Genomic DNA, 11,722 nt, shown 5'->3' with positions numbered 1-11,722 from the left:
CAAACAGTATATTCCGCCCTCCAACCCCGACGATTCCGCCACTCACTTAGCTGTCCAGTATCTGTCACATTCGGGAGCTCCACGCACACTTATTTCTTAATCGTAACGACTACTGTAGTCTCGCAAGTTTAAACCTTCTTCAACTTATTCATATACTCCCTAAAGTCTTTCAGAACTTCATAACTTAATTTTCTCCTCCATTCCGCGTATTTGCATGTGTGTATACGCGTCTGGGCTCTCTCTCTCTCTCTCTCTCTCTCTCTCTCTCTCTCTCTCTCTCTCTCGAGAGAGAGAGAGAGAGAGAGAGAGAGAGAGAGAGAGAGAGAGAGAGAGAGAGAAAGACACACACACAGTAATAACCTTACCCACTACTTGGCAGGCGGAGATTCGCCCCCAGCTGTTACCGTCTCCCGTGAACATGTGTTGCATGGCATGTGAAAGTTTTCACCCTTAAATCATTGATCTGCCTACATCCCTTATTTTGGAACGCTTTGTTGTCTCAAGTTTTTAAAGGCCACACAGTTCATTAGTCTGGTTCTCAAGGATATTTTCACACGAGAATAACTATTTCTAGAATATAGGTACAAATACAATAACTAAACACATTTTCCTTGTATGTTATTTCTGTACTTTATATTTTTGGTCAGTTACAACGTTAAACATTCTACAAGTCTGCTGGAAAATATACGTGATATTAATTACTGTCTTAAGTATTTCTTACATCAAACAATGCATTAAAACAAATACACAAATCCTCCGAAATATTATACTAAACATTCTATCGTATTATACGGTAAACCATCAAGCCGCAGTGTCCCAGAATTAATAGGAAAATCCATGTATTATTCTTGACATGAAACAACGCAATATGAAAAAAAATAAATAAATAACGCTTCCTAATATCATACTAAGCATTGTATCCTATTATACTGTATGTCATCAAGCACCAATGTCACATAATTAATAGGAAAATTCGGGATGGAAACAAATAAAAAAGCTTCGTAAATACTCGTATCATACTACCATCGCATCGTATTATACTCGTACCTACGCCTTCAGCCAGAGTGTCGCAGCATTACTGGAAAACGCTGCCGAGAAAAGTTTAGCAGCAGCGTAAGTCAGCGTGGAAGGGAAGCTTTTATCTCGGCCTCTCGCAGGGACACTCCAAGGCCAGCCACTTCACTGCGGGACCTCAACATTTTCCCGGGCCTCTCTTGTAAGGTTCTGGCCCCGCACTGGATGGAGCTCCCAGCCGCCTACCCCGCCTCACAAAACATTCACTCCGCTTCTTACAGTTGAATATCTGATCAATATTTCTTATTTATTTATTTATTTATTTATTATTATTATTTATTTATTTTTTGTGATTCTTTATCTGTCTTTTTCAATGACTCGTCAATTTTAATCCGATTCATTGTGTTTAGCCTTTTTTTTTTTTTTTGTGGCCTTGCAAGATTTCAATGGGTGTTTACAATTGAAGCCCTTATTGATCAAAAGTTTTTTTTATTCTTTAAGTATTTGTTTAGTAATATGAAAATTTCAAGGCTCATCTTGCACTTGAATATCCGTCTTTGAAAAGTAGTATTTATTTATTTATTTTCATTCGATATCGTTTCAGCATTTCAGTTCGGTTCCTACTGTCCGTTTTCTCTCTCCGTTTTTTTTTCTTTTTCTTTATATTTCCTTTATCCTTTTTTCCTTTTCTTTTTATCTCGCTTGCAAACCCGCCGCTCAAGAAGACGTACGAGTTTGCAGGAAATGAGGCGCAAGTTGAAGATGAAGACATCGCGGCTGCTATTCAGGAAGACAGGCACGGCAGGTCATGATGTGATGAGCGGAGGCTAAGGAAAGCACGCGAGGGGGTGAGGTGGCAATGTCAAGGTAGGAGGAGGAGGAGGAGCAGGAGGAGGAGGAGGAGTTCAGGAAGACAGGCACGGCAGGTCATGATGTGATGATCGGAGGCTGAGGAAAGCACGCGAGGGGGTGAGGTGGCAATGTCAAGGTAGGAGGAGGAGGAGGAGGAGGAGGAGGAGGAGGAGTTCAGGAAGACAGGCACGGCAGGTCATGATGTGATGATCGGAGGCTGAGGAAAGCACTCGAGGGGGTGAGGTGGCAATGTCAAGGTAGGAGGAGGAGGAGGAGGAGGAGGAGGAGGAGGAGGAGGAGGTGGTGGTGGTGGTATTCCTAGAAAGAAATCCAGAATTGACTTAAAACACAATAAGAACAATAAGAACAAAGTAAATACACAAAAAAAAAATTATTAGGAGCTTAAAAACGTGGAAGTCAATTCATACATGATATAAACCATACCTTGAAAAAAATATATGAAAGTAATTGGAGAGAGGAAGCAATCAACGCTGATTAAATAATTCACATGATTCAGGCTGGGTCTGACGTTAAAAAATAGTCAGTCATGGAAGCAATCACTTAGCTTTTGTAAAATGGTATATCTCTGAAGCATCTCGTAAATAAAGAGTAAACCACAAATTAAGGTAAAAAAATTATCCTTTTAGGGCGAAATAAGAGAGAACTAAATATCAAGTAATCATTTTGATCTCACTGTAACAGAAATCAGGGACTTGGAGGCGTCAGACGTCACCAAGTCGGTCATTAGTGGAGGTAGGCAGTCCCGTGACAGGCGGCGGACGCTGCTACTCACCGCCACGTTGAGTGAAGTCAGGGTGAGATATTGGAGGTTTTAGACGACATTTCGTTTGTGGGATAGGATTTTTTTCGGCTGGTGAAGAAAATCGTTTTATATTATACACCGACCCGCGTGAACACACACACACACACACACACACACACACACACACACACACACACACACACACACACGGTAAAAGTTTGTTGCTGTTTGATTCACTTACATTCACTTGAAATCACCTTGTACAAGCTTCCTACACCTTTCTTCACTTACATTCACTTGAAATCACCTTGTACAAGCTTTCTACACCTTTCTTCCTCTATCATAATGTGGCTAATTTTCCTCCAGTACTATACTAAGTGTCAAGTACCGTACTTTAACGAAACAGCGTAATAAAGAAACTAAAAGTCTGTTGCTGCAATATGTTTACTTGGATCCGTCTTGTTAGTTAGTGACCACTACAGGCTACCAACACGTTTCTTTTCTATTGTAATGTGGATAGTGTTCCTCCAAACGACCTACGTAAGAACCTAAGCGTGTTACCGTTTTAATATCCACTCGAATCCACATAAATTTCTTTAGCCACTGATCGCTACCTTCACCTTCATGGCTTAAATGGCTAATCCTGTACCTTAAGCACTTAGTAAACCAAGATTTCAAGCTCCTCGTCCCCCTTCCTCGGTAAGTCCTGGAAAATATTTTGTTCCCTATTCCTTCATCTTTCCCAAGCCTTGTACTCACTAAAGACAGGGAAACAAAACATCTCACTAATTAACTTTATTTTTCAGCTTAATTCCCATTGTGTCATGTCGTACATAATGTTCAATTACGTAACAAGAAAAAAATACGTAATCAAGGATTTCGAAGGTACTTACTGTTGCCTCAGAGAGAGAGAGAGAGAGAGAGAGAGAGAGAGAGAGAGAGAGAGAGAGAGAGAGAGAGAGAGAGAGAGAGAGGTACAAAAATAACGACATTAAGGGTTCAAAGAGCGGAAGACCTGGACGGAAAAAGGAATCCTCGAGGGCAAAGATTCTACGAAGAGAAAGAAAGAAATAGTGAAACTCTAACTTTGGTCACGTAGACTGAAGGAGACGGGGGGGAAGGACGAGTGGGAAATCAGATAAGTACGACCTCAAATCCTCCTTTTTTTTCCAGGGAGGCTCAGTGCCAGCAGCAGCAGCAGTAGCAGCAGCAGCGCGCAGGGTACTCTGCTGCTACACACGTAGGCGACACCACACACGAGGCAATTGCAGGAAGAGCGGGAAAGACAACACAAGAACTTCATTTCTCGACGGAATCTACCAGACGCCAGTATCCAGTGACAATGTACTGATTTCAATACTGTTAAATGAAGGGAGCATGTGAATATTTTTTTTTTTACCTTTCATGGTTATTTAGCGTGTCCAAAATCGCATTCAACGCACCCTACAACCCTGTGACAGATTGTACTGACCTTAAAACTGTCTAATGAATATGGTTATGTTATTTATCTAGGTCGGCATTTTTTTTTTTTTTTTAACCATTTAGGTGATATTTGGTGCATCTTATCACAAAGCAGTGTGATAAGTTTATTTCGTTTCAACAGTCACCTCCAGACATATACTGACTAGGTATTAGGAGGTCTGGTTTTTTAATCTCTCTCTCTCTCTCTCTCTCTCTCTCTCTCTCTCTCTCTCTCTCTCTCTCTCTCTCTCTCTCTCTCTCTCTCTCTCTCTCTCTCTCTCTCTCTCTCCTGCAGGTGATGGTAAAAATTCTGTACAGTGCTTCTAGTGACGTGAATTGTTGCGTATCGCAGTGAGAGGGTTAAGTTTTTTTAATCCACTTTTGCTAACTGGTTTCTGTACAGATGCAAGAGTTAACCTAGTATTCTCTGTCTTTTTTTAATCTTTCTGCCGGAAAAGTCTGACACTCCCTGCCAACGACTGTATTTCCACCTGCCTATGATTTCAGACCTTTACAAAAGAAAAGTTCCAAGACTTTTCACAATGTAATTTTGGACTTGTTTTTGAACGGTTTTCTTTAGTGACGGGGACCATCAGTGACACTTTTTTGTCGCATTGTGTTGCCCCTGGCCTGACCCCTTTTACAAATAAAAAAAAAAGATTTATCGTTTTCTTTTAATGCTGGATAAATCGTGATATATGAGGGTGAAATTTTAAATGCGGCATTTTTGAATAGGGAAGAATGTCCAGAAGTTCTCCAGTTAAAGGGAGGAAAGAGTCCAGATACTGGTTTACTCCTGCATGGCAGTGGGTGAGATGCAAAACAATTAAGGGAGAAAAATCTTTAATCGAAAGGCTTTTGAATTCACCGTGCTTGGTAAAGATTCATTTTTTTTTTTTTTTTACATAAATGGGAAGCTGTATCCTATACATGCTCGGCAAAGCCCCTGTATAGTCATCAACTGAAAGACGGAGAATAAAAAAAACGGTTGAAGGCGAGATGGTTGAATAATAATGAAGAGGGAATAGTTGTCTGAATGCTTGTGTCCAGTAGAAGGACTCGATATTCAAGTTTTCGAGATCTTGAACAATACAAGGTCTGTCGTGCGCCATTCGAGAAATGGAGGGAGCTGAAGTTGGACGCTCTTAAATGGAATAAAACAGACCTGAATGATTCTGGGTAATTAAACACAAACACCATTAACATGAACCAATGACATGAACCCACTACCTCACAAACTAGTGTTATTTTTAGTCCCCATGATACGACTGTACATTAATTGTTGATCGATGAAGTCTACACACTGACCGATGAGTTTATTGAAAGAAAAGAGTGTTGCCTCTGGGAGATGTGGTGACCCAAGTGCTGCTCAGCGTTAGGACGACACGCGGCGCGGTCATGGGACGGCCGGTGACTGAGGCCATCCTGGGAAGAGTAATGGCCAGCTTCCGCACTGCCTGTCCCGCCATTTGTCCTCCTCTGAATGATATTTCAACCACAGAACACATGAGTACTGTCTCCGCCAACAATACATTTACTCCTCCAATACTGGGACTTCACTCCTGTATTTTATTGTTACTTCACTGCTTCTATATTTTATTGTTATTATCAATCTATGCTATAATTAATATGGGATACTTGTAACTTGCTCAAGAAGCCTAGAAAATTCATTCTTCCCTGCTTAGAGACAAAGTATTGCCTCAATGTGGCTTGAATTGTACAACAGGAAACCCGCTGCCTCAACGCAACACCGCCACCACGACAGCAATACCAACAACACCAGGCACAAAAAGAGTTCCTCCCACCAAGCCGTGCAGATCAGCGGGGTGAGGTGGTGCCTAAGCCTACCTATTGATCTACGGCGACAGTTTCTAAAAGTTTTGTGCCCCGAGCGGCGAGCAGTGAGGGAGAGTCGGCCGCGGGGAGTCCTGGGCCTGCTTCCTTTGTGGCCTGTGAACCTCAGAGGGAAGTTACAGTAGGGGGGTCAAGTACCGCCCGCCGCCTCGTTATATTCTTTACTTGTATAAAGCTGCCGTGCTGTGGACAGACACGTCATTCTCGAGTATCTTACTTGGTTATTGACCCTTCAAGTACTTTGCTTATCTGCCCGAGTATTCAATATTTTTTTTCATTTATTTTGATTTCGTAATTAACTATTTACTCATTTGTTTACTTATCTACTTATTCATGCGTTCGTTTCATTAATTGTTTGCCTATTTAGTTACTTTTAAATGTGGAAACTGGTCAAGAACACGAGAAGATGCAGAAGACCATTTCAACTGCCTTAAAAAAAAAAGCTCGAAAAGTTTAAGTGTTGAATGGTCGCGGTTTTATCCTCAAAATCTACCTTCTGTGGATGAAAGAGAGAGAGAGAGAGAGAGAGAGAGAGAGAGAGAGAGAGAGAGAGAGAGAGAGAGAGAGAGCAGCAGACAAACACACCGTACACAAAAAGAAAGACAGACAGACAGTAAATACAGTCACACAGACACACGCCTTCAAAGTGAAGTATCAAAGCGCTCTCTCTCTCTCTCTCTCTCTCTCTCTCTCTCTCTCTCTCTCTCTCTCTCTCTCTCTCTCTCTCAATCTAAATCTAAATCTACCTGTATTTTCTTTCTTTTGTAGCGCCATTACTGTTTTTTTAAGGTTCGCTTTGTATCGCCTGACCAGGAGAGAGAGAGAGAGAGAGAGAGAGAGAGAGAGAGAGAGAGAGAGAGAGAGAGAGAGAGAGAGCACTTTTTACTATGCCAACAAAATTAAGTATATACGCTACACACACACACACACACACACACACACACAGGCCATAGAGAACGCTACACATACACACACACACACACACACACACACAGGCCATAGAGAACAAGAACAGACGAGCGAGGGAGGCGAGCGAGGAACCATGAAACTAAAAAAGAAAAAATATAACTTTCTCCGCAGCAGAGAAAACACACACACACACACACACACACACACACACACAGAGAGAGCCATAGAAAGACATGATGCATATTTTTGAGAGAGAGACAGAGAGACAGACGAGACAAAAAAAAGCAGATAAACACGACAGATTTTCGGAATTAGAGAGAGACAAACTCAGACATACAGAAATAGACGGACAGAATCTTCATGTTTTGCAATACTGGGGTAGTGTATTTCATCAAGCATCTCGCCAAATCACCGGGAAGAGGAGGAAATTACTCTAATAAACCTACGAGAGAAATAACTTGCGTGGGGGAGGGAGAAAAAAGTGAAAAAAATAAAGCTGGAGAGAAAGAGCAGTTTTTCAGTTCAGAGGATCGACGTGGCGCAGCGGTAGAGAGAGAGAGAGAGAGAGAGAGAGAGAGAGAGAGAGAGAGAGAGAGAGAGAGAGAGAGAGAGAGAGAGAGAGAGAGAGAGAGAGAAACAGTAGAGAGGAAGAATAAATATAGAAGATGGAAGAAAGGGATGGAGAGAAAAACGTGGGTGGGAAGGGTGCCTGAGAAGGAGAGAGAGAGAGAGAGAGAGAGAGAGAGAGAGAGAGAGAGAGAGAGAGAGAGAGAGAGAGAGAGAGAGAGAGAAAGGGAAGAGAGAGAATAAAGAGGAGAGAGAAGGAGAGATGAATAAGGGAGGCGATAGAAGGAAAGGATGAGGAGGAAAAGTGGTTCGGGAAGGGCGCCTGAGGAAGAGGCGGGGAAATATTGCGAAGGGGAATGCGAGGAAAAAGAAAAGCATCTCAAGCAGAAAGGAAAGAGAGGGGAGGAAAAGTGGAGGAAGAACAGGGAAGCGATCTGAGGGAGAGAGGGAGAGATGGTGCGCGGTGATACAGAAGCAGGGATGGGGTGATGGGGGTGATGTGAGGCTGGGAGAGATAGGGAGAGGGAGGGGAGGGAGAGGGGAGACGAGGAAAGATGATGGTGTGTAGGGTACGAAGATAAGAGGGAATGTTTACATGATGGAAAGAGGTGTGTGTGTGTGTGTGTGTGTGTGTGTGTGTGTGTGTGTGTGTATACTCTTGTAATTTCAGATAAGGCATATATACCTGGGAACGGTCACACTTACTTCCATTCATAATCTCTGGAGTATTTCATAGCAATCAATAGCTAATGATGGAATAGTTCAAGGATTATACAACATTAATTCGTAACCTTTGACAAGGTGATGGGATCTGAGCGTCTAACTTTACATACGCGTACGCTTTCCTGTGATACAAAAAATTGAGGGTTCAGCGTTCAAAATGATAAGCATGATGACGAAATTTTCTTTTGAATGGTCAGTCTGCTGGAAACGAACCTTTCAAATACAGTCCCTTCCCTTACACATTCACCAGGAAAAATACACAGTGCGAGGCTCGGTGCAGACCACCCGAACTGCGCTGCCTTTGTTCTTTTGTTTCTTTACCTCCGCGCTCCAGAACTGATGCCCACACAGCAGCACCAATACTAACTGGTCTGATTACCTCCGTGACTGATCTGATCAAATCCAATGTTAACGGCACGAGGAGGGGACGCACAGCTGGGCTCGGCCACATTACAGAGCTGATAACACAAGGAAATCTTGGGACGGTTGCCAGGACGTGTGTTCGAGTGTAACCTTTGTGTCTTTTCAAGCATACGAGTCTATGTGGCTTTTCAAGCATACGAGCATTCCAAAGGTAAAAACTCCATTTCATAGCTATGAAATTATGAAAAAATATGCTATGACTCGTGATATTACAATATCTCTATATCTTGATTTCAGCAGGCGAAAATGTAGCTACATACCCGCCATTAACAACCTTAGTACCGAGTCTGTTCATTCGCTCATCACTCATTCACTTATCACTCCACATTATCTAACAGGCGTTAAATTCCAAGACCCGCCACGTGCCTCGAGATCAGCAAAACCCGGGGTTGCTAACACTGCAAAACCACACACAGCGAAGCATCGTAAAGTAGTAGAGTCTCGGGGCAGATGCTGAGTACAGCGTCTATTGCAAGCATGATGAAGGCAGCGAATGAAGCGTGAAATGGGTGAAGCGAAAGCGCGGCACGCGCCAGTACGTTACACCCAATAACGGAAGGTCTAGTCTGGCTGAGGAGGCGAGGCTGATATGGAGGAAATGCTGGCCTATGTTCAGAAACTCTCTGCTTTCCCACCATGACTATTTTCAAAGGCCACAGATGATTAACAGTATTCAAGAGTGTTTCTCCTGTTAATAATGTAGAAAATGTTACTCTGTCTCTAGAAGCATAAAAACACTCTTAAAAATCCTTTATATTCTGAAACTTTTTGTAATTAGGGAAGGTGTGGTGAAGGGTGTCAGAATATGGTCCATTACCGCCTCCGTCACAACGCCCGGGTCACTGCAGCCACCCAGGAAAGTATTACTCTGATAAATCTTATACGACTTCATGCTGCTGAGGACGAATTGTTCATTGCCACCCTGTTGCTGAGGCGTCTTGCGTTAGCGAGTCTTGTTCGTGGCACTAACACTGACAAACGTCTAACACCAGCAACATACTATAAAGAATATCAACAACCAACACTGATATCGCTAAGGAAGCTCTGACACGAATAGAATTATACACCTGAGCACATCATTAGAATATACAGCGCAGTGTGGCGTCCTTGTCTAGCCCAGGTGTCATTCGTTATCCTCATTATATATATATTTATTATTTATTCTGCTCATGGGCGTGTTGAAGAGAATAAGAACGATGCGACAAAACAACAGTCCCTGTAGAATACATGACACGTTCTAGAGCACATGAACATAATTGTCACTAGATCAGTAGAGTTTTCATCCTTGTCCTTGAATTTATCTGGTCTTAATTTTCCTATAGATTCTGCATTAACATCTCAATAAGTAGCATTTAGAGAAATCAGTTGGCTTATCATCCCTGTTCTGGAATTTCCCCAAGTAATGTTCCCTATTCATTCTACCCGAAAAATCTGACAAGTGAAACCATCGTTGCTGGCTGGTTACAGTGGTGGTGATTGTTTTGGTTACCTTGTTAGTGGTGGTGGTGGTGGTGGTGGTGGTGGTTGTGATGGGGGTGTGTTGGTTACAGTAATGGTGGTAGGGTTGGTGATGGTGGAATTGAAGGTTACAATGGTGGTGGTGGTTGTTACAGCAGTGGTAATGGTGATGGTGATTATGCTGATAACGACCACCACGGCCATTATGATGACTGTCACGTCGTTCACACCACAATGGCAGCCACTCACGCACTCTCTCTCTCTCTCTCTCTCTCTCTCTCTCTCTCTCTCTCTCATATCAGTACAAGAATATAGGAAGTCAAGCATGACTGTCACTGCATCACGCTGTCCCCTCAACCCTTTCCTCCCATGCCCTCCTCCCTTACAAGTGCAATGATACACGCGACTAAACTATTGAACAATGGTAACGACCAACAATCATTGCCACTAAATACAATTGCAAATAACAGCTTCAAACTATCCGTGACACCACTGCACGATATTCATATGTACAGCATCACGGAAAACACAGTAGCGAGGATACAAGCTGCCGTGGGGAGCGGCAGGCTGTGGGGGGTGGGGGGAGGGGACTAGTATCAGTGACGTCACAAAGTCTACTTACCCTCAGTTATCATGTGAACACGTGTTATGAAATAAACAAACAAAACATGGTGACTGCACACCAAAGACAACAAACATGAATCAACAACTGTACCTCGCTCCTACTGCTGTCCGGCGTCGCCACGGAGTAAATCAGACAGGGAACACCAGGCCTCCAGCACCACACTCCCTGCTGCCAGCGCTCAGTACCCACGGCAAAGTCAGCTCCATGGAAGCTAGAGAGTCTAACGCTTCCTTTGCCTGCACTACTGCAAAGTACAATTAACGACCACTACACAAACTAATGACACCGGTGTTCAATTACTGAGGTGATTAACGCGCAATTCAGATATCCACGTGACTGCGCGGCGCCTCGTCCCTCGAGTGGTGACGCCAGCGTGGGACCTCCGCCTGGCCAATCTGGGACTCGGTTCGTTCTCGAGGTTCACTGCTTCGAGTCTTTCTCATACCTTTCTTTATTTCCGGTATCTGGTATGCCGGGATATGCCACTCAATTGCTGAATATTACACGGTATACAAAGGACGTATATGAGAGCATGAAAGGTCTACGAAAGGTTTATCTCAGCTCAGTTTCAAACATCTACGCTGACTTGAATCCATACCTCAAACGTCACATTGACAGATTCACCACCAAATTGTACTCCTGTAGTGTTCACGAGGTAAGTATGAGATTACACCTTATACAGAGAACATTTATCAGCATTGCAGGTTCAAGAAAGGCGAATTTTAGCTTGGTTTCAAACGGCAATCCATCCTGACCCGAGTCCTCAACTTTAGCATTACGCTGCCAGATTCACCACCAAACTGTATAAATGTACTATGTATGCAGTAAGGATAGGATTACACGTGTTTTCAATGGAGATATGATAGCATTACACGAATGTGAAAGATGTATATCAGCTTGGTTTCAAATGCCTACTTACGCTTACTCCAATACGTATGTGTGTTGTGTATGTGTGTTGAAGTGCCACGTGCCTGATCCACAACCAAAGTGTATTGTTGTAGTGTGTATGAAGCAAGGATGAGATTATACCTCATACAAAGAACATTCAACCGCATTGCAGGGTTAAGATTACA

At 43.0% G+C, this 11,722-nt stretch overlaps 1 long non-coding RNA gene across 2 annotated transcripts; it reads right to left on the bottom strand.

The window, feature by feature from the left end:
* Positions 1-605: 605 nt before the first annotated feature.
* Positions 606-11,015, bottom strand: LOC135113817 (uncharacterized). 2 transcript variants are annotated; one of them, XR_010275061.1, is made up of 3 exons: positions 10,740-11,015; positions 2,561-2,737; positions 606-2,184 (listed from the first exon to the last, which is right to left on the bottom strand). It is a non-coding gene; the product is annotated as an uncharacterized LOC135113817 (long non-coding RNA). The 2 variants fall into 2 exon arrangements; XR_010275062.1 differs by having other exon boundaries at positions 606-1,841.
* Positions 11,016-11,722: the final 707 nt, after the last annotated feature.

This window comes from Scylla paramamosain, chromosome 26 (assembly GCF_035594125.1).
Source record: "Scylla paramamosain isolate STU-SP2022 chromosome 26, ASM3559412v1, whole genome shotgun sequence".
NCBI lineage: Eukaryota > Metazoa > Arthropoda > Malacostraca > Decapoda > Portunidae > Scylla > Scylla paramamosain.
Note: the sequence above shows the minus strand (reverse complement) of the source record. Positions and strands in the feature narration are given on the sequence as shown.